General features: G+C 46.1%; 1 long non-coding RNA gene across 1 annotated transcript; it reads right to left on the bottom strand.

Moving 5' to 3' along the window:
- Nucleotides 1-7,233: 7,233 nt before the first annotated feature.
- LOC140684193 (uncharacterized) lies at nucleotides 7,234-8,764 on the bottom strand. The gene is made up of 2 exons (XR_012056123.1): nucleotides 7,628-8,764; nucleotides 7,234-7,387 (listed from the first exon to the last, which is right to left on the bottom strand). It is a non-coding gene; the product is annotated as an uncharacterized lncRNA (long non-coding RNA).
- Nucleotides 8,765-27,653: the final 18,889 nt, after the last annotated feature.

Raw genomic sequence — 27,653 nt, 5'->3', positions numbered from 1 at the left:
CTTGCACCTGAAGACACTTAAGAAGATGCTGACAATGTATTTCACATTTCAATATTGGTCAAAAATATATTTTAAAAATCAGACAGAGAGTGATATAAAATCAAGGGAGTCTAACTCATTTTTTGCCAATCCAGCTCTCTCAGTTTTGTGAAGCTGAAGGTTTGAAACTGAGCACCCAAGAGGATGCCAGGATGCAGCTCTTGGATAATCTCAAACTCTGCACTGGAAATGTGAAGATGTTGCAAATGGCCTGTCACATGTTTATCTATCTTGTGCTATTCCTCACGTGGAAATACCTGAAAGATTCCCACATGTCCAGCAATGTACCTCATACCAAAGGGAGAAGGGATGAAGGATAGAAGCAATAGTCCCATTCCCTCACAAGGGGGACAGCACCCTGGGGTGCTCCCTGCCTGCAAAGTCCAGCACAGCATCACTGCCCTGATGCAGGAACCAGATGTTCCTTCCTCTCAGCAGTGCGGGTACAAGCCACAGCCAGGGGCAGGTACCCAGCCAGCTGCACCACACAGGCAGCCAGCCCTGCCCTGGTGATCCCTGACACCTTGTGGGGTGCTTCACAAGTGTGCCTCAAAACAACTGGGCTTCTGCATCTGCAGAGCAGCAAGGGGGAGTATGACCCTCTTCACAATTCACCCAGGGACACTGATGGCCTCCCACAGTGGCAGCCTGAGGTGCTCCCAAAAACCTGTGGTGGCATCCAGAGGGCAGGCAAATGTGCCTGAGTGTGTCCAGCACGCTGCACGCAGCATGTTGCAGGCAGTGCTGCAGATCTTGCCAGCTTGGGGGACGAGGGCAGGAGCTATGGGGTGATCTCCTGGGAACTAAACTGAAGTGTTGTGGATTATTTTCGCCAACTTGCAACGGGCACCTGTGCACATTGGAGTACCTTGAGAAGACGGACACCTCCATCGGCAGTGCTATCCATGACTCCTGCGGCACACTCCTGTCCTCAGTTCAGGCATCCCCTGTGCCAAGGGCAGAGCCAATCCCTGCCTTCCTCACAGATCCAACTCCCACCTTCTCACTGCTGGGATAATAAATACCTCACGCCTGAGCACAGCGTGGGGCCAGGCTGCTCTGCGCTCCCACCAGCACGTCCAGGGGCGGCAGATTGGCAGGTTGCTGGAGGAGGAGGAGAGCCTCGCGGGCTGGCGGGCAGCCAGGACGCCGTGGCCTCCTGCCACAGACCCTGCATCTCGCAGGGCCAGCCTGCCAGACACGTCCCCTCGTCGCGTGACAGGCCACTGGGTTGTTTCACAGGCTAGAAAAGATTTGAGAAGGTCTGCTTCATCACTGAGAGGCCCATGCAGGGTCCCCTTCACTGTCCTCACTCAGCCTGGGGTTTGGAGGGATTGGTGGGTGAGCCTCCTCCTGGTTCTGGTTAAGAATTGGTGCCCAGCATGCTGCAGATGATTTTCATCTCCCCATGTTTCTGATAGGGATACTCTGCATTTACTCTTATTTTCGTTTTGCAATCAACTGCCAACATCACCAGGGTGTAGCTTCCCTTCTCCATCAGTTCAGAAAGCCAGCCAGCCCAGGAGAGCCCAGGACCCACACTGACCCACCCATTGGGACAGTGGTGCAGGTGAGTTCCTGTCAAGTCTGGATGCAGATAGCCAGTGGCTCTTTATACCTCAGCTGGGTCTGTAGTCACTGGTGGTCTTTTACCAGAAAGCTGGGGTTCTGTGAGTCCCCACACATCAAACTGCTCCTTCCAGCCCCGCTGTCCTGGCATGGCTCCAGTCCCAGCTTCCACAATGGGAATAAGCAGAGAGCCTCTCCTTCCAAGCAGCTCTGGTGCCCAGTCCCACTCGCAGCCCCACAAACTTGAAAGTGGGCTCTGATGGTGTTGGTGAAGAGAGTGCTGGTTTTCCCTCAAGAATGGGCTATCTGCCATGAACCACAGATTCAAATTGTGGTGAAGACTAGGGGTGACCATACATACACATTTTCAGATGTGTCCTCTTTTTCTATGAGTAAATATCTCCAGTTGGATATTTTTTTATATTTTTCTTTTCTTTAAGCTTTATAGCTTTCTCATGGTTTTCTTGCTTTTGGTTGGCCCAGGAGGTCAAAAGCCTCTTGCTATGCTGCAGCACATCTCAGAGTCTCAGACAGGTGTCCAAGAGTCACCCCAGCCACAGATCTAATGCGTGAGTACTAACCCAAACATTTAAATATCAGTCTAAAATGCAAAGAATAACAGGACATACACATGCTGTGAATCTGTCTGCAAAACCTTAAACAGAAATATGGGAGCCCTAGAGCAGAATTTGTTGCAAATGCATTACTCAAGCCTACTTGGTCTATTATTAGTATCTGCCCCTCCACAGTAACAGGTCATGTTAACAGACTGGTACTTGCGTGATCTCTTTGATTCCTCATTATTATCTCCCAACTGTGTCTGAAGCAGAAGTTTCTGACATTGCTCACTGCTGTGGTGGCCACTTCTTGTTCCTGTGGTGCACACCGTATAAAGGCTACTCATCTAATTTCCCCATGACCTCATGGTACAGGATTTGCACCCCACAGCTCCAATGGCTTAGATGGAATTATTCCAGATATAGCTGAATATAATTTCTATCAGAATCTGGACTGTATTTGAACCACATTTAGCCCCTGATTATGTTTCAATTATGTTTCACCTTCCACAGATATTTAAAATGCCCTTGCACTTGCACACTGTTGCAGTGAGTGCAGCCCAGGAGCTGCTCTGATCAGCCAGGCAGAACCTCTCAGTGCAGAAGTGGGTGTTTGTGATGGCTGGACCGAAGCTGAGACCTGTGCATCTGCTGGACAGCCATCCGAGCCTGAATCTTGCCCTTTTTAGCGAGCTTCGTTTGAGCATGTCAAAAATTGGTTGCAAAAACAACATCTGAAAAAAAATCCTTCCAGTTTTAAGGGTAAATGTCCAGAATGTTAATTTATTAAAGCAAGTCCCACCAGACCATGCACGGGCTCTGAAGAAATGGCCCAGAGGCACACAGCGGACTGAGAGCAAATCCTGAGAGTTTGTTTGAGTAAACTCTTGTACAAGTTGCTTTCTTGTTGCTTCCACACCACACACCCCTTGTGCTCCGAAGTATTTGAAAGACCCCAAGGAAGATTGCACCATGAAAGTGCTCGTGTTAATGCAGCACCCCCATCAAGCACGTGAAACTTTCCCCAGGGCCTCAAGAAGCCCTGTTCCTGACTCTTTGTTTTGCTTCATCAGAGCTCTGCCTGTACTGAAGGGGTTACTGTCTCGTACAATATAACAGTGGGGCTGACTTGGCTGGAACAGACATTAACTTCCACAGTAAATCTGGCAGGAGCTGGTAATTACAGAAAAAGCAGCCAGGGGTCATGGCCAGCCAATGCTCTGGAGTAACAGAGCAGAAAATCAAAACAGAGGGGGAAGGGAAATCATATTCATCATAGTCTTAGGGCTGAGGTCGGTCTTCTCCGAACTATCAGGAGCCTGTCGTCAATTGTTATGTTTAGAAGGAGCCTCTGGAAGATGAGGTAATAATAATGTTAAACATTAACTTGTTAGTGCTCCCGCTGCACTGCAAATTCACCTCCACCCCAGCACAGCTGGGAAGGGGGAATGAATGCTCCCTGGAAACAGCCAGGAATACAGGTCACTAATTGCACTCCTGCATTTGTCCCATTTCTGGCAGGTTTCTAGTGCTAACACGCAACCCAAATGTTCCTACTTCATGAGTCCTGTGCTCTTTCCCCCATCCTGAATTGTTTCCAATCCTCCAGCACGCGGTTCTCCCCTCACCATCCCTCCGGAGAGGGGCTGGCAGGGCAAGGGAAGTCTGCCTGCCTGCAGCGCTGCCTCCGAGCTGGCAGGGACAGCGCCCATGCGACTCCTGCACAGGGTGGCAAAGCCTCAGGGATGAAGCAGGAGCAAGCATCAAGTGCCTTCATGGCATCCTGATAAACCCTGGGAGGAAAGAGGACAGGTGATGTTCCTGCTGTCCTACACCTCCCCACAGCTCTGCACTCCAACACCTCTCCTTCCAGCCTGAGCTGAAATAGTGGCTGCCCTATAGCTGTGCCTGTAAACAGGCTAGCACTTCCTGAGAGTCCATCCATGAAGATGTGAGGTCACACAGGATGTGAAGAGTTGTAAAATGCAGGGCAACTAACAGGTAAAATAGTAACTTTGACAGTGGAAAAGTCAAAAGCACTTCAGCTTTGGACTTTGGCTTGGGCTCTCACATGCACAGAAACCATCCCACCATCCTGATGGGAAACCCCATCCTTTGACAGAGTTGCCTGGATTAAACAGGCAACATCCCATTTCAGAAACAGAGGAAAATGGGACTTTATCCCTGGCCATGGTGCAGTTTGGCACGTACCCTCTGACTGCTGCCTGGCCTTGCCCAGCCCTTCTGTAAATGGAGGGTATTAAACCTGCCTCAAAGATGTGCTGAGGCTTAAATAATCCACAGTTACAGAGCACTGCTGACATATACAGAAGATGAGAACCATTAAAACTGATTCAATTATCACTGGGAATAGAAAAGAACCTGAGGTCTAATGCACAGAAAACATGGATATAACTGATACAGATTGAGCTGGCCCCTGGAAGAAGTCATTGGCATAGGCGGTCCCATGTGCTATGTACACAGTGGGCTTGCTTGTGTGGTAGCCCTGCTCCACTTCGAGGGAGAAGCCCCTCCTTATCTGCTGCAGAGGGGGGCCCAGAACAAGAGACCCTTTTCTGCCAGGCTGGCTTTCTGACTTAGGCTGAATGATCCTGGAGAACGCTGGAGAAATGGTTTGTTTACTCATTAAATGACTAACGAGGTGGCCCCTGTCTGGCTCTCTGCATGCCTGCCGGTGCTCAGTGGAGCGGAGGTGGCAGCCACTGGTAGAGGCAGAGGGTGACCAACTGGCTCAGAGAAGAGAGAGCAGGGACCGTGCATGCCAGCCCCAGGCCACTGGCCCCACCCCACTGGTTGTATCTCATCAGAGTTTACTCTCAAAGTAGTGCTGGTATTGTAGTAACCCTATAGAAAATGCACAGGGTGGTAAAACAGGCACTTATGAATATATGTAACACAAGAACATGTGAATTATGGCTTTAAAAGAATTGAAAAGAAAATTTAAAATTATGCACACTGTCTTATAACCACTCTCCTGCATCTCCTCCTTGCATTCATAAAAACCTATAAAAAATGGGAAAAGAAATGGGTCAGACTGGTTGTTAGCTGCTGGTAGCCGGTCACTGCAATGCAGCAGGCAGCACACCACACGGCAGCCTGTCCCAGCATCCACACCCACTGCAGCCCTCGGACACACAGACGAGTTCTCAGTGCCATTTGTGACCGCAGTGGAGGGAGCCTTGGTAGCTATGTGCCACTAGAGGATTAGCAAGCAGTGCATGCCTGCTCACAGCAGCATGTCTGCTCACTGGCTGTCATGCAGCCTGTGGAACACAGCTTATGGAGAGGCGAGAGGTGGCCCTGCCACTTGTGGGCCAGGTTGCAGCTGGGTAATAACCAAGCCAAAGCATTGCACTGTGATGTATTTTCAGGCTGTTTGATGGGCTGCAGTGCATGCTTGGGGCTGGGGCTCTGGCTCCTTTTCCCTGTGTTTCTGTTCAAAAAAATTCAGGACAATGGTAGTCCAATCTTTTTCTTCAGGGCAATGGTAGTCCAATCTTTGCAGGCCCAAGGTGTTAATGCAAGCTTCAGGTGTTCACACGAACTCTGGAGCACTTCTCTGAATTGCAGGCTGCCTTTGTTCAGGTGCCACACCATTCACAGAAACAGGAGTCCACACAGCTGCCCCCAGGACCCACTTGGGTGGTGCTGTGCCACCCAGGCTTTGAGGAAGGCTGAAGGAAGTCAGTAGTGTCACTGGGCATGCAGCTCTCCTGCTGATACACAGGCACAATTTCTCCCACATAGCATTGGGGAAGCATCATTTGCTAGAATTAAATATCTTCGCCAGGGTAAAAGGCTCAGGTTTGGACCTCTCTGGGGAGGGGGTCAAGCCGAGTGCCACGTGAACTTTTTTGAACCATAAAATGTAAGGACACACAAAAATAATAGTCCAAGAATCTTCAGAAGATGTGGGAACAATTCTTACTTTAAATACAAGTGCAATTTTCTCTAACCTCAGTGTCATGATTCAGCATTTCTAAAGTAAATAATTTACAATAACAAAGGCAAGGAACTAAGACATTTGTGTGGGATCAAGGTAAAAATGAATTTCGCAACATGAGAGAGATGAAAGGTAGATTATCATGGAAACAGAACATCTTGATCCTACCACTAAGGAAAAGCTGAATCCTCCACCACAAAACCTAGGCTGAGTCATTGTATAATGAACTAAGCACTGCTCACAAAAACTCAGCTCTGAGCTCTTTTTTTCAGATAATAAAAACAGTGCTGATATTTTTATATTGAGTTAATGGTCTTGAAGAACAGCCACAAAACTGTACTTTGCTATACAAACCTCTACTGAAGAGGAGAAGTAAATCTGGAGGGTAACAAAGAAATTCTGCATGCACTGTTTACTTACCATGTCATGACACACACACCCCCCCAACCCCACCTTACCACGATGCCCCCAGACCTCTTCTTTCCTCCCACACCAGCACCTAAACCCACTTGTGTGCTTGTTGGGAATTACAAGGTCTGTTCTCAGGGCTGTGGAGATTTACAGTACAATTCAAAGAAAAGTAGAAACCCTCCTGCTCTCCCCTAGTGTTTGCCAGTTCTGCTAACACTGAGGAGGAGAATGCCAACATAGCTTAAATCTCAGCAGACCTTTACAGAGCTTGCTCAGTGTTTCTATCCACACTTTACAGCTGGAGAAACACGTTCAAAGGCAGGACCTTGACACTACCAGTGTGCTTTCACAGAATGGATTCAGCTGCCTCAGAATTAGCAAGATGAGCCCTGGCATAGGCAGGTCTCCTTTCCTGGCAGCTGAGTCCCAAAGCCAGCTGAAAGCCCCCCTATTTACAACCATCTCCCAGCAGTGCTAATGCTTCTGCTCTGGTAGTACCAAAAGGGATTTCCATGAACATTTTGCCTGGGTGGGGGAAAGATTAAATGGTTTGCCCTGGACCAGTGTACAGGTTAGCGTCAGAACCAGGATAGGTAGCTAAATCTCTGGCTCATGCGGTTAAGGATGTGTGCAGACAATTGGGCTGGGAGCTTGTCATCACCTCTTATGAGGAAAGTGAAAGGGGGAGGCCGCTTGGAGAGCATTAGTGCTTTTATTGCAGAGAGATATTACAAAAGATTGCACAGTGGAACATGTTCCAGAATCAGGAGGGAACTCAACCCTAAATCTTTTGATTCCTTTTGCAGCTGGAAACATGTCACAGCAGGATCCACTGCAGGTCCTAGTGCTGGAAAACAATGGAGATAAATGGTATAAGAAGGCTTTTCTCATATAAAAAACACACTTTTTTTTTTTTCTAACATGAAATTGTTTTCACACAGGCCTCTCCCTAACACTAGAAGGACTGTGACAGGCTGAAGAATGAGTAGATGTGGCATGAGACACGAAGGTGGAATTCAACAGCCGATGGAAAAGACGTTGATCTAAATTATACTTCACTTTAAGGTTGTATGACCCTTTACCTTACCTTTTGACTGGACTTTCTGAATGCTTCCGACACAGATTTCCATACTTGAACCGCAATATTTCAGACACTGCAACTGTAAAACTCAGTGAGGAGCAGCCTGAGAGCTTGACTCCCTCACCTTGAACCTCCTTGGATGTGGTCAGGGCGTAGCCAGCCACTGATGTGTGAAAGCCAGCATTTGCTTGCTCACTCATTTGCTTTCAACCTCCACCCCCTATAGCCATTGAAATGTTGCTTTTGGCAAGAACTGGGGCACAGGGGAGGGACAATTACCACGAGCACTCATTGTTTGCAGAATGTTTTTCTTAATGCTTTAGAAAAAAAGAGAAAAGGGTCAGGTTGAAAGGTCAGCCGACCTTTTTGTTTTCTTTGGAATGAGAAATTCAAACTCTTCAGAAAATGTTTTATTAGCTCTTCTGAATTTCACTTTCCGCAGAGGTTTTCTCTCCAGGCGATGTTTAGAGACACCAGCAAGGAGTGCTCACGCTTATCAAGCTGAAGGTGATTTAAGGAGAAGGACAAGATCTGCACTTTAGGTAATGGAAAGCAAATCTTCGCTTCAAGTTTTGTTATGAAAGAAAAAACCCACTTGCTTGCTGAGGAAGGAGGAGCTTGGAGAGTGAGCAAAGGGCTGTGGAATCAGTTTTACATTAGTCCTGGTCCGCATTCAATGGAAACTGCTCCGTTTGAACCACCAGCTAGTCACTCACACCAGGGGCATTCGCAGCCTCCCGCACCGATAGCGAATGTTTCCCGGACAAGCCCGCACAGGGCATTTCGGCATTCCAGCCTCGGGAGCGGGGCGGCAGCCGAGGGCACGGCCGTGTCCTGGGAAGGAGCACAACAGCGGGCTGGCATTGAGTGCAGCGGTGCTCCGGCTCTGCCTGCCTGACCCCTCTTCTCCCTGTGGAAAAACACAGAAAATGAGATTCCTCTCCTTTGTGAAGGGCTTTCAAACCTGATGACAAAAGGCAGTATTCAGAGCTGGAAACTATTATTGTTCTTCTCTGGGGGCATTCAGTCCAGGACAGGTTGGAGATTCAGCAGTAAATGAGGATAAGAAAATGCCATTTACTATAGCATGTATGTGAAATAAAAGACTTCATTATCTTCATTTTGGTAACTTTTCTTACCGCCTTATATTTGGCGGTAAGTGTATTTCCGAGGTAATCCAGGTAGTTCTGTTCATGCTAATGTCTCTCAGAAAGGCTGATATCTATATTTTTTCATTTTCAGAGCTGCAGTCATTGAGATGTAAAAGATGTGGGCACCAAAAAGAGATGTTCCTGAAATTAGGGTCATCAGAATAGTGTGGGGCCCTCAGGGATGGAGTTCAGACCACCATCTTCTCACCATAGATGTATGAGTGAAAAGAGACTGGTTTAGCATACAGCCTGTCTTGATAAGCAGACACTGAAAAATCTTGAGGTTTGCATTCATACTTCTCAAAATGCTTCACACCAGGAGCAGGCATCACTTCCCCTTCCACCTGTACTACAGCACACAAGTGCCAGGTCTACCTGATATATTGCTATCAGGTTTAGAGCTGATTGCAGGCATGTGAGTTGCAAACACAGGCATGTCTGTGCATGGCAGTGAGCAGCCCCATGTCAGAGATCCAAGAAGCAGGTCTAAATAAACCAGGTAACACTGGGTGCAGAAATTAGCTCAGCTCTTGGAAGCAGAAGAGTTGTGTCAGCAGGGCATCCATGCTGGAGGTAGCCCAGATGATAAACCTGCTACCTGAGATCCAGCATGGCTGCTGGGCTTCCAAGCTCCAAGGCAATGGTTCTTTAGGTTTGGGAGAGAGCTCAGGGGCTGCAACACCACAGGTCATGAAGCAACACAGACACCTTTTCTTTGGAGGTAGGAACAGAGGGGATAGCTTACTGTGGTCCCTTCCTATTTACACCTCTTTCATCAGTATGTCTGGGTGACAATTTTGTCTAGCTCAGGAAAAGCAGTGGCTCCCCATGGGTTTCAGCCAACCTCCAAAACAAGTCATCAGGAGGACTTTACATCCTCAGCAGAGCTTCTGCCCCAGGAGTCAACCCCCAGCTCAGAAGACAAGCCCAAGTACAGCTTCTCTCCAAAAAAGCAATTCTTGCTTCCTCACCCAGAACAGTGCTGCCCTGCTGCGTTGTCTGTGCAGTGCCACCAAGCCCTGTTTCCCCACAGGTACCAGACTCTCTGGGTGCTGCCAGGACAGGGATGGTGCAGGCTCATCCTCTGTAGCTTCACCAGACAGGCATTTTGGTCAGCTGCCAGGGTTTGGGATGGCAGTTTGATCCTGCAGAATAAACCCATGGATTACAGATCGGAGCAGCGTGAGTTTCAGAGATAGGCACCCCACATGAATCCGAGCTACAAAAACAGAGCCCTGACCCTCTCCTCAGGCAGGGCAACCAACGCCCTGGCAGCTCGGCGAGCGGGCGGGCTCTGTTACCTAATCTCCAGCTGTGGGCTCCGCGCCGTGCCAAGTCTCCTTTGGCTCTGTCTAGTAATAATCGTTTCTGGAGTCCCGCCAGGGCCTCCTGCCAGTTCCAGTCACACTCTACTAATGCGAGAGGCAGAGTTTATTAATTCATCGCCAAGGCCCATTGTCTGGGACACTGCCTGGCTGTTTATTTACTCCAATATGGTCTGTATTTACTCAGACAGAGCAAGCGAGGGGACTTTGTTTAACTTTGCAAGACCTTCTGCTGGAGGAGACATGTGACCTTATGCAGAACTTCAGATAAATGCACAGAGCTCAGGAAGGACCTTTTTTTTCAAGTGTGGCCTCAAATAACACCGGTAGCCAGTATTGACAAACTGTAGCAAAGTGTAATAAAGGAAAGGAAAACATAATAGAGTTCTCATTTGAAATACATTTGTGAGTGTTTCAAAGATAAAAGCAGAAAAACAAGTACGTACCTTAGGACTGAGGCCACGAGATAGGGATTTGCAGCAAAAGGAAAGGGTTTTGCCTACAGAAAGGGACAAGTCAAGACATGTTAACCTGAGGCCACCCTCCCCTTTCCACCGGCCTCCAGCAGCGTGAGGCTGCAGCTGGAGGTGAGCAGAGCCTCCTGCTGAGGACATGTCATGGCACCTGATGGCAGCATGCTGGCTGTCATACCAAGGATCAATTGTAAAGCCCATTAAAGCTTTGTCAGTCAGGAGAGTATTTTTTCCAGGTAATCCTGCTGTATTGGCATAACCCTTAGTGTGAATTTCTCTTAGACTAAACGTGTCTTCTGCTAATGTAATAGAAATTGATGATTAAATATGATGTTTTCTTCAGCAACAAAACCTGTTTAAGGAACTCCTGTCTTCTTGTTCTTGCTCTCACTTCACACATGGTTCTCAGTTGCACCTTCATTTGTTGTGAAATTGTGCTGTGGACTGAATCTTTGCAAGAATGTCTATTTGGGAATGAAGAAAAACAACCCAAACAAACTTTCTCCTGATAATATACTATATTTGCAGTCCTGGCTGAAACACCTTAATGTACTTGTATACTGGACCAACTCAGTTCAGGGAAAGGCTACTGTATTCTTTAATTCCCTGGTTTATTCAATGTGGTAGGACTTGTGCATGCATGCATATGTATATACAAACATACAACTACTTACATGCATGTGTGTATTTATAGAGACAATCCCCCTGGGAGTGGGGGTAGGGAAAAATACAGCCATCTGAACAGTGCATGCTCTAGTCTGGCCTGTTTTAAGTCAGATCCTCAATGCTATTGTAACATGGTTTTGTGTTTAATTTCCTGTGTTTGTAACTCAAGCCAACTTCCAGTGTTGCTTGTGTGAGTGTTTGTTTGGGTTTCTCTGAGGGCCTTTCTTTTGTTGGAAAGTGTGAGGATTTTAACATAGCTGTTAACACCGAGCTGAAAAGCCTGATCTTGTTTTCACTGGGGCAACAGCTAAATCACCCATGTGCTGCAGAGGGAGCGGTGCTGGTTTCGGTGTCCAGCATCATCTCCACACACCCGCCCCCAGGGAAGGGTTCCGTACTCTTTGCACCACTGTGAAAGACCTGCTGTCTTAAGCAGCAGCCCAGGCTGTGACTGACAGAGCAGGTGGATTTAGTTCCCGCATCTCCAGTTTTCCTGTCTTTGCTGGACATGCCCCCACCTCTGCAGGGGGATGAGCAGGACACACTTCACTGGCTACCCCGTGCCACTGCTTCATACCTTTGTGCAAACCTACTAAATGTGCCCAGTTGTCATGTCAGCATGGAAAGCCCAGATGCTTCTCCCTTTGGCCTTGCCAGCAAGGCCTCTCTGGGCATGAACAAGGGCACTGCTTCCTCCCTGCTGCCTCTGGCCACCCCTCAGTGTGCTGCACACTTTATGCAGGGACAAGGGACCTCAGAGCACTGATGGCACCACCCGTGGAAACTGTTTTTGCTGGGGGGTGATGGGGTTTTCTGTGACCAGCTGACCACGGCACCGCTTCCCTTTGCGATGGCTTGAGCCCTGTCCCTGTCACTGGCAGCTGAGCCGGACTGTGTCATGGCCACTCCTCCTGCACTGCAGGGCCTGTTTGCACTGCATGGCCTGTTTGCACTGCACAGCCTGTTTGCACCGCACAGCCTGTTTGCACTGCACAGCCTGTTTGCACCGCAGGGCCTGTTTGCACTGCACGGCCTGTTTGCACTGCAGGGCCTGTTTGCACTGCCAGTGGCCTGTTTGCACCGCACGGCCTGTTTGCACTGCACGGCCTGTTTGCACCGCACGGCCTGTTTGCACTGCAGGGCCTGTTTGCACTGCCAGTGGCCTGTTTGCACCGCACGGCCTGTTTGCACTGCAGGGCCTGTTTGCACTGCACGGCCTGTTTGCACTGCACAGCCTGTTTGCACTGCACTGCCTGTTTGCACTGCACAGCCTGTTTGCACTGCAGGGCCTGTTTGCACTGCCAGTGGCCTGTTTGCACTGCACGGCCTGTTTGCACTGCACAGCCTGTTTGCACTGCAGGGCCTGTTTGTACCGCACACTGCCACCCCGGGCTGCTGCCTCCTCCTCCACAGGCAGTGCTGCCTCCCCAGAACACATAGTGGCTGATACCGTGTGTTTGTTTACTGGAGAAGTTTTGCAATGGAGTGCGAAGGGAGGGATACAACCTCAGGGTACCACATGTGGGGTAGTGCCAAAGCAGGGGGCAGGTGATGGGTGGATTTGTGTCTCTGTGCAGAACAACACCCATTGCCTTCCCTGGGTTTTCCTTTCCTCCATAGTGGAAGGAGGAAGGTGCAGTAGAAGTTCAGGATGCTCAGGATAATCTTCTGATATGTATTGTGAGGGCCATGTTATTCTTCTATGAACTGCATTCTCCCAAAATGCCTAGAAGTGAGAGGATCAGCTCTTGGGAAGTGGGTACCTGGGCTGGGCAGACCTCAGCATTTCTCTGCCATAGCACACCACCACTGTTAGTCCTCCCAAGCGCTCATATTAACACCTGCTGGTTCAGAAGAAGAGTGGCCTGGTGTTTTCAGTGAGGGGTTCCCATATATGTGTTCTACTCCAGCCTACTTCAGTCCAGATTAGGGAATTTTCCATGCTTTTGGGGTCTGGGGCTGGTATTCCCCAGTGGTTTATTTGGAGTAGCATGTGAATCCTAGAGGGTGTGTAATCTTATGTTGACCATTGGGCCTCATTTGTGTATTTTTTTAGTTAATTTTTAAACACTGACCTAGAGCTCTGTATCCATTTTAAAATAATCCAAATTATAAATAAACAGACTGCCTAGCATGGGCTTGGAATAATAAATCAGGAGAAAAACAATTAAACACAACAGAAAAAAAAATTGGTCTTGAGAGAAAACAGACATTGAAAGAAGAAAAGGCACACCAATATATATTCTAGAGGGAGAAGGAGAAGTAATACAAGACTGAAAGAAAAAAAAGGTAAAGAAACTTCATGTGCTTAAAAACTTTAAAAAAAGAAGGCTTGAATTCAGGCAATTAATAATGCAGCATTAGCACAAACATTTCTGTTAGGCTTAATTACAAGAGATTCATCTTAATGAAAAGTCAATCCTCTAAGCAGCTCTTAATATTCACCTTCACTGCTTGTACCTGCTAACTGAGCCTATAGCTGTATCACATCAAAGATTACACACAGCTGAGCTTTCCCCTCCCCCAGGGGCTGGTGAAAGCAGCCTGGCCATGGGGGCAGAAGGCAGCCTAGGGGCAAGGGCACCCCAGCAGCCGTGGGGAGGAACAGGGGCGCATTGCCCTCTTGTGCAAGTAGCCCAGGCTGTTTGCTGCAGATAGGGGAAGGAAAAAGCAAGAGTGGCTTTTCACTTGGCCAGCTGATCTTTATTACCTCTGAGTTTGGTGACACAGGCAATGGTATTTGGTTCTCACTTGAGGAAGCATGTTTGGCAGTGCAGTAGGTGGGAGCCATTCACTGGCACTGTGGCCTGTTCACTCGTGAGTCTGAACTGCCATACCTATTCACAGTCTGTTTATTCTGTATCATCTCTCTGGCAGCAGCCAACATTTCTTTTTCCAGAAGATGCAAGAAATCTTCTATACTGATCTGTCCTGGAGAAAACTGCTTCACTGTTACCAATAGCACGAGTTTGATTTATGTTTTTCATATTGCATCTCTAATTTAATGTTGAAAGTCAATGTTCTTGCATAGGACTATCTCGCTTCATTTACTCTTGGACACAGTGATGTGGCAGTAAGCATGCTGACTAATTACATACTGTATCTGAAAAATGAAGGCAGTGCTGTGGTGAAAATGGACTGCCATTGGACCAGCAGTGGAGTGGTGAAAATGGACTGCCACTATGGCACTAAGGGGACTGAAGTCACTTCCATCCCTCCTGAGACACAGACACTCACTGCAGATGTGAAGACACAATGCCAAACTCTGGGCATTTTGCTAGACCAGTAGGGTTGGAAAGCACAGGGCATCCCTTGTGTGCCCACCAGGACTGGCATTCCCAAAGCAGCCAGCAAGCTCCATATAAAAGAGCACAGAGACCTCACTTCTCTTCAGCAAGGCATGTTTGGTGTACACTGCTACTGCAGTAAGACCAGAAGGGGGCCTGGTGGCTGTACTGGTCTGTAATCCACTCATCTATGAATCCTGTGATTTCAATGGCTACAACACTGTTTCTGCCTTCACTTTTCTATCTCTTCTCCTCTTCCAGGCAGAAAGCCTGGGACCTCCAGTTGCCCTAAGCTTCAAGGACCAGTCCAACTCTCGAGGGACCCATGCTATCTCCAGCTTGTGTCACAGGATGGTTTAAATGTTCACAGAGTACTCACTGCCTACAGCACGTAGCATGCAGAACTTCCCCAGACCTTAAAACAAGTGACAGCACAGTATGTAAACCTTGGTGACAGTAATGAATGTCACCAGCATGGGCTTGCCCATATCCTGAGTATTCCATGAGACACCACTTCCCCCACCCCCGCCCCCATCACTGCAAGCAAGGGAATTCCCAGTGGGATGCAGATAGGTGCTTTCTGGTCCTCATCCTCTTCACACAAGATGTAGCTGGTGTTTCAGGCTGGGTTTTCAGCACCCCATCAGTGGGTTATAAAGTTGCTAGGAACTAGAAGACTTACTCTGGGTGACAGAAACTAAGCCAAAGTGACAAAGCTTCAATTTAAGTATTCCAGACAAAACTCTTACATTAGATGGGATGAATAATGAGTTAAACACCATTTGTAAAACACTTTGGGATCCTTCCTGCATTTCAAGTGAGCTGCACAGTATAGCCACCTTTCCCAAATATTTAACCAACAGCCCTGACAGGAGCAAACATCCAAAGGCATCACATTGCTCATGTGATGCCTGCAATTGTGAGGCTACCAAAGCACTTGGCAGCCTGAAGGGCAAACAAAAGGGATAAATGGCGAGTGTGGTTGGTTCCTTCTGAAAAGCAGTCCCAGCACAGTGCAGCATCTTGGAGCATAATATCCCAAAGCATGACTGGCAGTGATTTGCATCAAGGAATAGTCTCCACGATATCCACAGGGATATTTATGTCTGACTAAACAAGCACCACCATACGTGGTGCATTTAGCACTAAGTAATTCCAAAGGGAGTCTGGAAACAAAGATTTTCAGGCACCTGAGAGGATGCCAACACTGCAACATAAAGGCATGGCCAGAAACTTTGTAACTCTGCAAGAGCTAGCTTTAATTACCTAGCTCAGGTACTGATAATGCAGCACAGATTAGCTGCTCAAATATTTAGTTTTCTTGGGCCAGTTTTCCATCCAAGGCTGAGTCTCACAACACTATGGGTAGACTGTAAGTTCTGACAGACCCTGACTAAACAAAGTCCACCACTGTCCTGGAACAGAAGGTCTGTTCAGTCTTTCACTTCTCAATCAGTGATTGGAAGCTGGTATACCATGCAAACAAGTATAAAGCAATCCAAAATTCCCACCACACCACCAAGCTCTTCCCCTTTTTTCTTGAGTATGTTCCCCAGGAACTTTTGCTGAAGTTTCATGAAAAGCAATCACAGGCACTCTGCCGTTTCCATCCTTGGCCTTGTGGAACATTTGATGTCCATACCTCTGGCATGATGGATGTGATGCCTTCCATGGATGCTCCTGTCTGGCCAGAGCATTGTTTGCAGATGGATGTGCAGGCTGAGGGCTGTGGAGCCAGGACCAGCTGGCTGAATGGATTGCTGAAGCTGCTCTTGCACAAGGACCAGGGGGTTTTGGGTGGCAAAGGCAGAGGGTGAAGCCCTGCAGTGGGCCAGCTGGGGCAGAAAAAACTGTGGTTTCAGCATTTACAGGCCACACCAGAGTAATAAATAACTACTATAAAGGGTTGAACTGGGGACTCCACGTACCTGTAACATGGTAATGTTTTGAAATGAACGGCTTCTGGAAACACTGAGTAAACAGGTCAGAAGGTTTGGTGACTTCACATATTGGAGAGATAAAAATTACACATTGCAGAACGAGGAGGAGCCAAATTCCATTCTTTGCTGACATCCAACCAAAGGCAAACATGGCAGCACAAGCTGCATGCTCACAGGGATTCAAAACTAGGCCTTTTGCCACAGCTTCCAAGCACCTGCTATCTCTTTGTTATCTTCTTAGAGGAAAGGATCAGGGCTTATTTTTCTGTATTTCCAGCTACCTTTGCTAGGGATCCAACTGACTTAGTTTTCTAGCACAGACAGCAAGAAGCAGTTATTTGCTGGGTCAGCTTTAGATCCCTGGCTTCTCTATGAATCTCTCACTGGGCTACTTCTATTCTCAAAGAGCCTTCTAAATAACATATACAGTTTCAAGCCAAAAGGGAATTATGCTGTCCAGGCAGCTGTGGTTTATTTGTGTCAAGGTGGGGGCACTAATGTGTATTTGGCCATTCAGAATCACAATTCTTTCAACGTCTTCTAAATCTCAGCTTCATCATTCCTACAGAAACAGTGTCTGGTAACTATTCCACACCTTAACTATTAAGTTGCTGGAATTGCTTTCTTCTTTCTTTGCCTTTCTGTATGCATTTTTTTTTTTCTCCCAGCAGGTTAAAAAAAACGCATGCTCATAATTTCCTGTCCAAGCATCAATATGATAAAACTTACCATATGCATGTTAAATGATGTTAAAAAGTTGGGTGCAAAATGATATCTTTCAAAAAGTGATGGTTTTATGCTGCTATCATTTCTCCCACTAATATTTCCTTCTGTTCTCTAAATGTTCTTTCCTTAAAGCTTTCATTTTGTGGCCCTGCCAAACTGTCTACATTTTCTTAAATTCTCATTTCCTCTGGCACACATTTCTTGCTTATAGTTACAGTAAGTTAAAAAAAAAAAAAAAAAAAAAAAAGACAGAAAAAAGATTTTGCACAGAGCCCAGTTTCCAGTATGTAATCTTCTTTTTCAGTATTGCTTCACCACCCTTTTTATTCTCATGTTTCTGATTGCTGCAAACTTACCTGTTAGGTTTGGAAACGATTAATTCACTTCATTTTCAGAGCTGTTATAAAAGAACTAAGCAAGAAGCATCCTGGTCTGATGACTTTTATAAATTTCTGCTTGCCGTGCAAAGGCTGAATTTGTGCTTTGTTCTTGCTGGTTACTTGGGTGCTGCATCTCTTACACCTCATTCCATTTTTTACAGCACCAGGGGTTTTCTGTTACTCCATCTCCCCCTTCCTTCCCTCCCCCCACTATGGACTGGGGAGTAGGTGTGTGTTTTAACAACATCTAAGGCTAATTCCTGCAGTGGATACTCAGCTTTGTGGGATTCAGTGCACCAGGTTAGATAGAAAGATATTTTGTAATGCAGGATTGCTTTGGGCTGTACAAGCATTCCCTCCTTACACAGGATGTGGCAGTAAAACAGTATTAGGAAAAAAGCAGTAAAAGTAGCACCATGAATGAGGCAAATGACCAAATATTTAATTTACAATAGTACTAGGAGCAGCAATTTCCTCCAAAATGCTTTTTAGAGTATTCTGATTTGTCACAATACTATGGAGAAATAAGTATTTCTCAGTCATTCTTTACAGAGATAAAGTGAGTCATCAAGATGTTGTTGCCCAGACTTCCAAAACAAGTTCATATTTTATGCATTGAGTTCTATGTGTGCTTACCGTAATTTCAGACTTAATCACAGTAGGGATACACATATGTACAGGGGTAGCAGCATAGGAACACTCCAGTTTCCCTGAAAACACTTCATCCGTGCTGCTGGTGAAGTGAGGAAGGACCTCAGCATCCAACTCCCTCAGGCTTCACGGAAGACCTACATGGCTTTCACTAATCTACAGCCAGGATTTGTAGAAGACTTTGCTTGTATCAGTCTCTTTCAACATGCAGGAAAAAATAGTGATGAGTTGATGTTCTTTTCCTAGGAAGAGTAAGAGGAGGAACATAACAAAAGCAGCTGCAGCAAACCAAGACTACTTGTGACAAAGCAAAGAGCAGAGGACAGCCTCTAAGGGGAGCAGGGAGATGAGCAATGGGAGAAACAGGAGATCATAATTTTTCACTTCATCTAAAATTATAAGTCTCTCCCTTCTTTAAAACATCAGTAAGTCTGGCATCCACTACACACTTCTTTCAGCCAAGGCAGCTTTCCCTCCCTGATGCTGTTTTGCAAGGTAAAAGAGCAGGTGACAAGAGGATGTTGCATGACTTAGTCAAAATGAGACCTTGCTGTCCCTTGGAAACCAAAGTGTGCATGGACAGCCCTTTGCTCCTGGTATCTTTTAGACACACACCACTGCTTCTTGTAGTGATTGAAGCATCACAGTTGCTGGCTTTGAGCTGGTGTGTTTTTTCTCCTGGTGGGAGGAGTGCTGTTCATGAAGCCTGCTCTGGGATTGTTTACGTTCTGTCAGAAAGCTGCTTCTGTCAGGAAAGTCTCTCCCCACCAGCCATCACAAATATTTTCAGTAAGCTCTTCTAATCAAGAAATATTAGGAAACAAGTCCAAAAGCCAGAGTTAAATCACACTGCTCTACCTAAAAGCAAAGAATATTTTTTTTTGTCTGTATTTCAATACCTTTTGCCCTGGTGATGAAGGAGCTGATCCTGTTTTCAATTTTACATGTACTTATCTGGCTGACTTGAACTGTTGCAGAGAGAAGGAGATGCTGAGATCTGAGCTGGGAATTACTTAACAATAGCATCTCCTTTTGGAGACAGAGCAGGAAATCCCTTTAGGGTTGGGTTAGAAAAAGGTGGTAAAGCATAAAGAGAAAGCAAATACAACCAGCAAAGCCCCCCAAGGTGAATCTTCCTTGGCTACAAGCCTATAGTACAAAGTTGTGCTCTGATAAAATCTATTACTTTATGAGCAGGGTACCTTTAAATGTTTTTGATTCAAACACCCTTAAGCCATTTTCCTCTAACTTTGTGGTATTTCTGTTTAGATTCAATACACTGTAAAGAAAGACCAGCATCCCAAGATGTGAGAGATTTGTGAGGGCACTTGCAAGCAGATTTCAGGAGACACCACTGGGAGCTGAGGATTGCTTATCTGGGCAGAAGTGCTTTGGTGGCTCTTGTAGGATGACCTGTAGTGACTATTCAGAACTCTTCATGAGAAGACCAGGCTTCTGGTGTATTCTTGATGGGGAGTGAAAGCTTTTGATAACTCTATAGGAACTTGGCATCCACACATTTTTCTCCCTCTCTGGATAAAGTCTTGGCAGCTGCTCCAAGTCTATTTTAAACAAAGCCAGTGATTTCTGGAGAGATGAAAAACACATGAAGGGCACAGTGAAAAACAAGCAGAAAATCTGACTGCAGGACAGTGGGAAACAAGTGATAAAGAACACTGCTTCCTCCTCCTCCTCCTCCAGCAGCAGGGCAAAGCACCTTGCACTACACACCGCCACACCAGGGCTTCTCACTACTCTGCCATCATGGGTCCTACTCAAAACTCAAGAGCTTTTTTCTGCTGAGCTCCCCTACCCTTGATGGTGACCCCTGCTGCCCTGCCTTTGTGCCCATCACCCAGGTGGTGTTGGTGACAGCAGGTGGCTCTCAGGGCAGAAAAATGGGAGCATGGGACAAAAACAGTAATGCAAAGGCCTGATCCATTGCAAAAGCTCTGGTAACCAAAACAAAAATAAGTTATCTAGAAAGAATGCAATTATGGTCAAAGCCATACCTCTGACCTAGGGCCAAGAAAGTGTTGTTTATAACTGTCAGTATGTAGAGAAATGAACCTGTAATTTATGTATGGTAAAACATTATAATTTTTGATCTAGAAGCCTCCTTTCCTGTTGAAAAGCTTGGTAATTTAGTCCGGTGACTTGGATCACGGGGGATACCCATGCAAACCCCTTTAGTAAGCTCAGTTTAAGGCATTACACATGAGCACTGTCTGGGCCCAGGGACCTGCCCGGGCTGTGTCCCTCCTGCCTCTGGGAGGAAGGGCTGCCCAGGGCTGTGCCCTGGGAACTCCAGCAGGCCAATAGCGCACACAGGCAACTAATACGGCCTCACATCCATCTTTAAGTCCTCCCTACACAATCCATATGATCAACTGCCTCCACTGCTTCCCGTATGCACACAAGGTTGCTGGTACATGCTGGGTAGTCTCTGTTTGCACAGTAACCTCTCTGGGACAGGGAGGCTATCTTTGCTTTGTTTTGGAAGGCACCCAACTTGCTCTCAAGCATTCAACAGGCAGTCAAGAAATGATTCAGATGGAGAAGCAGAAACATGGCTTGCCTGGGCTTGACAGCATTTCTTTATCAGTTCCCTGTTCAAATCAAATTAGGCTGGCAAGGACCGAAAGAAGTGACTGTCTGGAGACTGTTTGGTAGCCCCCAAAAGCTGTTGCTGTTTTGTTATTTTGGTACAATACTTTCAGGAGATGTCCACAATAAAAAAAATACTATCACATCTGCTACTGATTGGTGTCCTTAGAAGCCATCCCAAAAGACAGATCAAGGACTGAATAAGCATGAAAACTTTGGAGAGAGGTTTAGATGAAGGATAAGATATATTAGGTTTGGCAACACTATAACCTACCACAAATTTAAAAATTGTGAGTCACTCAAAAGAAAAATCAAAACAAAACCAAAACACTAAAAACAAGACTAGAGAATGTTTAAAAAAAATACTATTTTGGTTTTGTTCTGTCTTTTCATTTCCAATTCAACCTGCCCACTCCTGGGTCCCTGTCTGTTTACCAACATTGCCAACACTCCAAAATGTCTTGCAAGTAAGACAGCTTTGTTGAAAATTGAACATCAGAAATCTTGCTGCTATTCTTGGCTCTGGGAGCAGATTGTGGTCTGGTGGTTACAAGCATCATGGCCAGCTGAAACACACCCATGTTTGGGTCATCTGTAAGACATGAACCATGGATGTCTGGTTGCAAGAGCATGAATTTCCAACTTAAGGGCAAATGAATCAGATGCTAACACAGAAGTAGGAACAAGGTCAAATTGCTTCATGAAGTTCTCTTGCAGAAGGGTGATAACACAAAATGCAGAAGGCCCTAATTTGGGATTTCCTTTGAAGAGGATATGCAGCAAGTAGCTGAGATGCAGTTCTGTGAAACAGAGAGCTGAGTCCCATTCCAAGATTTACTCAAAGAGTTCTCAAGTCTCTCTGTTAAGTGGACCATTAACCTTCCAAAGCCTTACTGTAGGGCTGGAAATGCTGAAAGACACCAGGTACTGGAACTGAAACTACAGCTGACAAGGCCCTGCCTAGGCCGATGTCTTTTAGCAACTTTTTTCCCCCTGGACTGTCAGGAGGTAAAATTGTATAATCAGTATAGGAATTCCAGCAGCAAGGGACAAAACCATATTCTAGGTCACAGCTGACAACACCAGCATAGCACAAAGAAGTCTGTGCTTGAGCTGCTTGTACAGTGTCTGACTGAAGATAAACAGAAGTCTTGGAACTTCCCACTCACATTCCCACTTACCATGATTTTTTTTTTTTTTTTTTTTTTTTATGGTATCAAAAAGGTAGGGCACCTTTGCTTATGCACTTTAAGGGCACAGATTCTAAAATGAGCAAGTGATGACCCATTTTTAATCCACTTAGGGCATGCTTTTACTTTAGATAGAGCACACATTCTTCTACCTCCTCTGGTAAACGTACAGAAAAGTGTTGAACCTTTCAGTACAGCCAATTAATCACTAGTTGGCAAGATGAAGAAGTGCTCTGGACAAGTACCAACTCGAAGAAAGAAAAAAAAAAAAGAGAGACATTAGAGACCATATCTTATCTCAGACAAAGAAGTGCAATGCACAGAAGTAATGTCCCATTATAGAACTGTGTCTATTCTGAGATTAACAAAATGCACTACCCTATTTTCCACAGTAATGAGCAAGGAAAAGCCTAAAAGGCAGTTAACATCCTAACTTTGAACTCTGCAGCACCGACTCTTAAGTTTCTCCATCAGCTCCACTGCCCTGAACCAGGTGCCTGAGCTGCCCCTCAGGAAATGTAGGAAGCAGTAGATGTCTAAGAGCACCAACATCCACTGGTGCCTTCAGCAGGGAGACAGCTGAGAGGGCCATTGAGGCACAGAGATCATGAGAAGAGTGTCAATAAGACACTTCTCTCCAGATTTTGAATACCTCACAAGAAGTCTCTCTCAACCTGGTTCAAAGATTCTACCCTCAAATTCAACTGATTGTAAACAGAAACACAGATTTTACAGTCATGCCATGCTTTTGCTAGCCCTAAGATGGTTGTATTCACTCTCTTTTCCCACTCCCTGGACTCCAAAATATCTGTGTTATAGATGTGACAGAAGGAGCTTAGAGCAACTCATTCTCATATGTGTAGGACCCTCCTCTGGGAACAGAGAGCACCAGGCTCAGATCTTGTCTGGCAGTAGACAGTGACTCTGGGTGAGAGTTCAAATGAGAGTTATTGGCTGACAGCAGACAAAGGATCACCCTCCTCTGCATCTTTTTTGAACCTTGCTTTGGTGGCACACTCTGAAATGGGCTGCCCCAACAGGTATCTCAAATGAGAGAGCCAGAAAAGCACCGGCTTGGTCCTGAGATGTTCAGTGTCTCCAGCAGAATTTTAGGATGGTGAGGAAGGTGAAAACCCCTTCCAGGGTAAGGCAGCAGCTGGATGAGATTGTGGAGTTGGACTTCAGTTTCAAAAGGGATAGGTAAGCACCAATGCACCTTGCTGGATCTGATTTTGTGCCTTATGTTACAAGAGAACTTAACAACCAGGAGCAATAATCCCTTTGGCCAACTTCCATCATCCTCTGTTGTATCTGCTCCAGTAAAGTGTCAAATTGGCTGACTGACTCTACACACCTTTAACTAAAGATCACAACCAAATGGGATGTTAGCAATTACAGGCCACATCTACCATGCTAAAGAGAGTTCAATGTAGACATGGCCAATGGTAACCCCTTCTCCAGCAAGGGAAACTCCCCCTGGCCAGCCTCACAGGCAGTTGGTGCAAAGATGGATATTCTGCTTTGGTTTTCCTTTTCCAAAGGGGAAGCAAACTACTGCAGAGGGAGCGAGGAGGGGATTGGTTCTGTTTCTCTGGATGAGGAAAGAAACTTGACCTGAAAGAAAAATGCCTAGTTCAGATGGAGGCATAAAGACCACATAATGTGGCATGAGCACATCAGCTCCAAATAACAGCTTACATCAACAAACGTTTCTTTTTGTGATAAATCCCTGACTGATTAAGTATTTGTTCGTGTTTGGGCACAACTCGAAACACTGTTTGGATTTCTGTGTTATCGGCTCCCAAGAACCATGACTCACAATCATACAGGGAAGGAAGTGAAGGGGAAATGCTTTACTACATCCAACATTGCAGGAATGAATGTCATGTTGTTGTTACTAGTGTAACCCCAGGCAGGGATATTGCCATGCAGGGACACAGCCAAGCTGCCAGACCAGCAGTACTTGGGTGGTGGAGCCAAGGTTTCTGTTCCCAGGTGAGCTGCTCACAAGGTATACATACCAAACCATCCTACTAGAGCCTCAGCCCTGAACCCCACAGGCTGCCAGCCCCACTAGGGGAGCCAGTGCCAGCAAGCAGGGGGGTTAGACACCACAGAAAGCCTGAAGAATATCCTGGGTTATGTCTTGTCCACTTTCCTACCCTCACTGAAGTCTTTGGTAGTCCTAGGCAGAAAGACTGAGGGTAGCAGTGAAAAGGCTGGGTAGCAACACTGGACCTTGCTACGCCACACCATGCTGGCTCTAGGATCACAGGCTTGCACAGAGGGGAAACACAGAGCTTTGCCCAAAAGCTGGCTGCAAGTTCATTGAAGTCAGCAGGACCTTTTGCCAAGGAGTTCAGTGAGCTCTGCATTAGTTATAGAAATGACTTTGGTAAGGTTTCCTTGCAAAGTGACACAAGGACATACAACTACAGTATTGGAATATAATTAAGAGAGAAAGAAGTTAGGATGGATATTGGGAAAAACCTTTTGTCAGTAAGATTTATTAGTAGGTACAGCAGTCTCTCAAGGGAAATGGTAGAGAGCCATTCACTTGGGATATTTAAAATTAGACTAATGAAAGTGCCAGCAAAGATTCCATGGGGAGCATGCTAGCACTGAGGCAAAATGAGCTCTGTGACCCTGTCCTGTCGAAGGAGGGCTTTGTGCAAATGCCTAAGAGACCGGGCAAGCTGGCTGCCAGCTGCAGAGTCCTGGGCCTCCCTGTGTGAAGGGGAGTAGTGAGGAGAGCTCTGGGAAGCTGCTGCCCCAGTAGTGGAAATGTTGGGCAGGGTCACAGGGATGACTCATTGGAAGACATTGAAATGTATTTTATATTGAGAGCATCTCAACACCTTCTTGCTAAATGATGACAGCAAGGTCATGGGGCACACAAAGCTGGGAGCAGTGCCTGATACCCCAGAGGCTGAGCAGCCCTTCAGAAGGACCTCAGCAGGCTGCAGAGATGGGCAGGGAAGAACTGCCTGAGATTCAGCAAAGGCAAGTGCAGGGTCCTGCACCTGGGCAGGAATAACCCCATGGCCCAGCCCAGACTGAGGGCTGAGCTGCTGGGAAGCAGCTCTGTGGAGAAGGGCCTGGAGTCCTGGTGGACACCAAACTGTCCCTGAGCCAGCAGTGTGTCCTTGTGCCAGGAGGGCCCATGGGATCCTGAGCTGCATTAGGAAGAGCACGGCCAGCAGGGCAGGGGAGGGGATACTCCACTGAGAGTTAGCAGTGGTCCTGACACTTTCCTTCATATTCTCAAACCGTCACTTGTCACCCTGTTTACTAAGGGGCTGCTGGTCTCCTTAGGAAGAGCCATCCTCCCAAACAGCTCCCTGCTCAGTCATCATGGCAGTAAGTCTGGCAACAAAGGTGTCCAAAAATGGGAATTTCTCAGTGGTGTGGGTGACCCTGCTGTTCTACACTCACTGCTGGATTGCAGAGAGTCATGGTTCAGACTGATCATCACAACCAGCCCTGAAATGTAAACATAAGCCCCATTTGCCTGCTTGTGCCCTTGCTGTCTCAGATTGAGTTGGTGTGTTCCAGTACCATAGTGGACTGCTACAACAACTCATTTACGGTAATTCATAAAGAACAATGATGTGAAATGATTGAAACAACCAATTTTTTTTACATATTCCATTAATCTTTCCTGGCTATTTATTTCTATTAAATTTTTTTCAAAAACTTGCAGTGTTGAAAGAAGTCAAGCCTCATTGTCCTCTTACTAAGAGCTAACTGTCTCCATGAAAACAAAGTTTCATGACTGCTGCTGTCGTGATTTGAGCAGCAGACGTAAACAGGGTCATCTCCAGCCATAGTGGGTGGATGTTTAGTTTATAGCGCAGAGGTTAAGAGTGAAAGCGTGTGACTAAGAGCAGAAAACAGAGGAGTCTTTGTATACATCAAGAGCCCTGAGGCAAAACACAGAGAAAGAGAATGCTGACACAGACTTTAATGGAGAAAGAAAAGAGTCCATTATGAACGTTACAGAGAACATAATTCATTTAAGAGAAATCAAGATTTAAAGGACTTATAGAGGGCAATATGAATACTGGTGTCAGTGTGTCACGCCTGGTGGTTTGTTGTCAGACTCTCTAGCTGTATTAGGGCACCATGCATCGTGTCAGGTGAACGACAATTGACTATCAGAAATTATTGTCACCTCCTTTTTAGATTCCTGTTGGAAACAGGTTTCTTTCAGTTTAAACCTCTTGACAGAAACCAGTAGTGAACAGTGAAACAACTGTAGCTCTTGCAGTTTAACACCAACCTCCCAAAGCTGTCAAAAGCTTTCAGGATGCTTTTTCCTCCCCAAATCTCATCTCTTTGTAAGTAGAAACAGGAGGCAGGGGGTGCAAGTAAAATAGGGAAATGGGGCTGTATCATGTCTGAATTACTCAAGTACGAGAGCACAAGGAGAAAGCTGGTTAGCAGAGCTGCTTCCAAGCTTGCATATACATTGCAGAGACTGAGGACAAGCACATTTACTGCACCATAAAACACTGTTATGAGTGCTTGAAAAATATTCCCTGATCAATACACTATAGTGGCTTCTAAACTTCAGCAGCCAGAGTCATGAAAATAGAGTGCTTTGTGCAGTAGCTTGCACAACCAAAGAACTTTCTTGTCCTCAGAGTGCTTTATTATTTTTAATGAGACAGACTGATCACTTCTTGATAAACATTTTTTCTTTCAAGCACTAATCCTACTTAAACTTTTTACCTTGTCCCTACAGTATGCAGCTAGGAAGTTAATAACAGAACTAATTTTCCTTTAAAGTGCTAGTCATGTTAGTGCAGAAAGTGAGGAACATGTGATTGTCATGAAAGGGGCCATGGCTGGAAATAAATTGAAAGTTACCCTGTTAGTACACAGGCTTAGTACTTTAAGAAGAAAGTTTTCCAAAGTTTCTAGGATATCAAATTTCTTTCAAACTAACAATATAAAAAATATTAAAAATATTAATGTGCAATAGGAATGTTCCAGCCTGTACTATTTGGTCTTGATGCCTAACCCTGAAAATGTTTCCATGCACTCTTAGTCTACTTTACCACAGGCAAGTAACGGCCAGCAGGTCATGATAGAGCCAAACCAAAGAGTCAAGAGTAATTTAGCAGGTCTCAGAGGAAGGGAGGCTGATCATACATCTGCATGCTTGCCTTTGCTTTGAGCAAGGTGTAGCGCATGCTGCTGCTTTGGCAAACCTTCTGGGGTAGCATTACAAACTATTCATTTTAAAAACCATTCTTCTCTTTGGTACAAAAATTATTAAAGCTTCTAAGAGTGAGAGTTTAATTAACAGTGAGAATTTAACCTCATGAAAATGAGGAAACTCTGAGCGAACCCACCCATCGAAGTCAATCTCACGTCTGTCCCCTCTTATCAGTGTGTTACAACAGGCTCTTTCACGGTCACATGAGGCTGACCAGGGGACACACTTCTCACTAGATCTAATACTATGAAAAGAAAAACTGTCTTTTTCCCCCTGTGGTCTTAGATGCACATGTGGCTTTTCATACCACACACATCATGTGTTCTTGGAATGAAAGGCCCTTTTGTAACACACAGACACCAGTCAAGGCAACTTAACATCGGGTAAGATTGTTAACTTGGTTCCCTAAGCC

Source organism: Taeniopygia guttata, chromosome 5, assembly GCF_048771995.1.
Source record: "Taeniopygia guttata chromosome 5, bTaeGut7.mat, whole genome shotgun sequence".
Lineage (NCBI taxonomy): Eukaryota > Metazoa > Chordata > Aves > Passeriformes > Estrildidae > Taeniopygia > Taeniopygia guttata.
The sequence above is the reverse complement of the archived record's forward strand: the minus strand, read 5'-3'. Positions and strand labels throughout refer to the sequence as shown.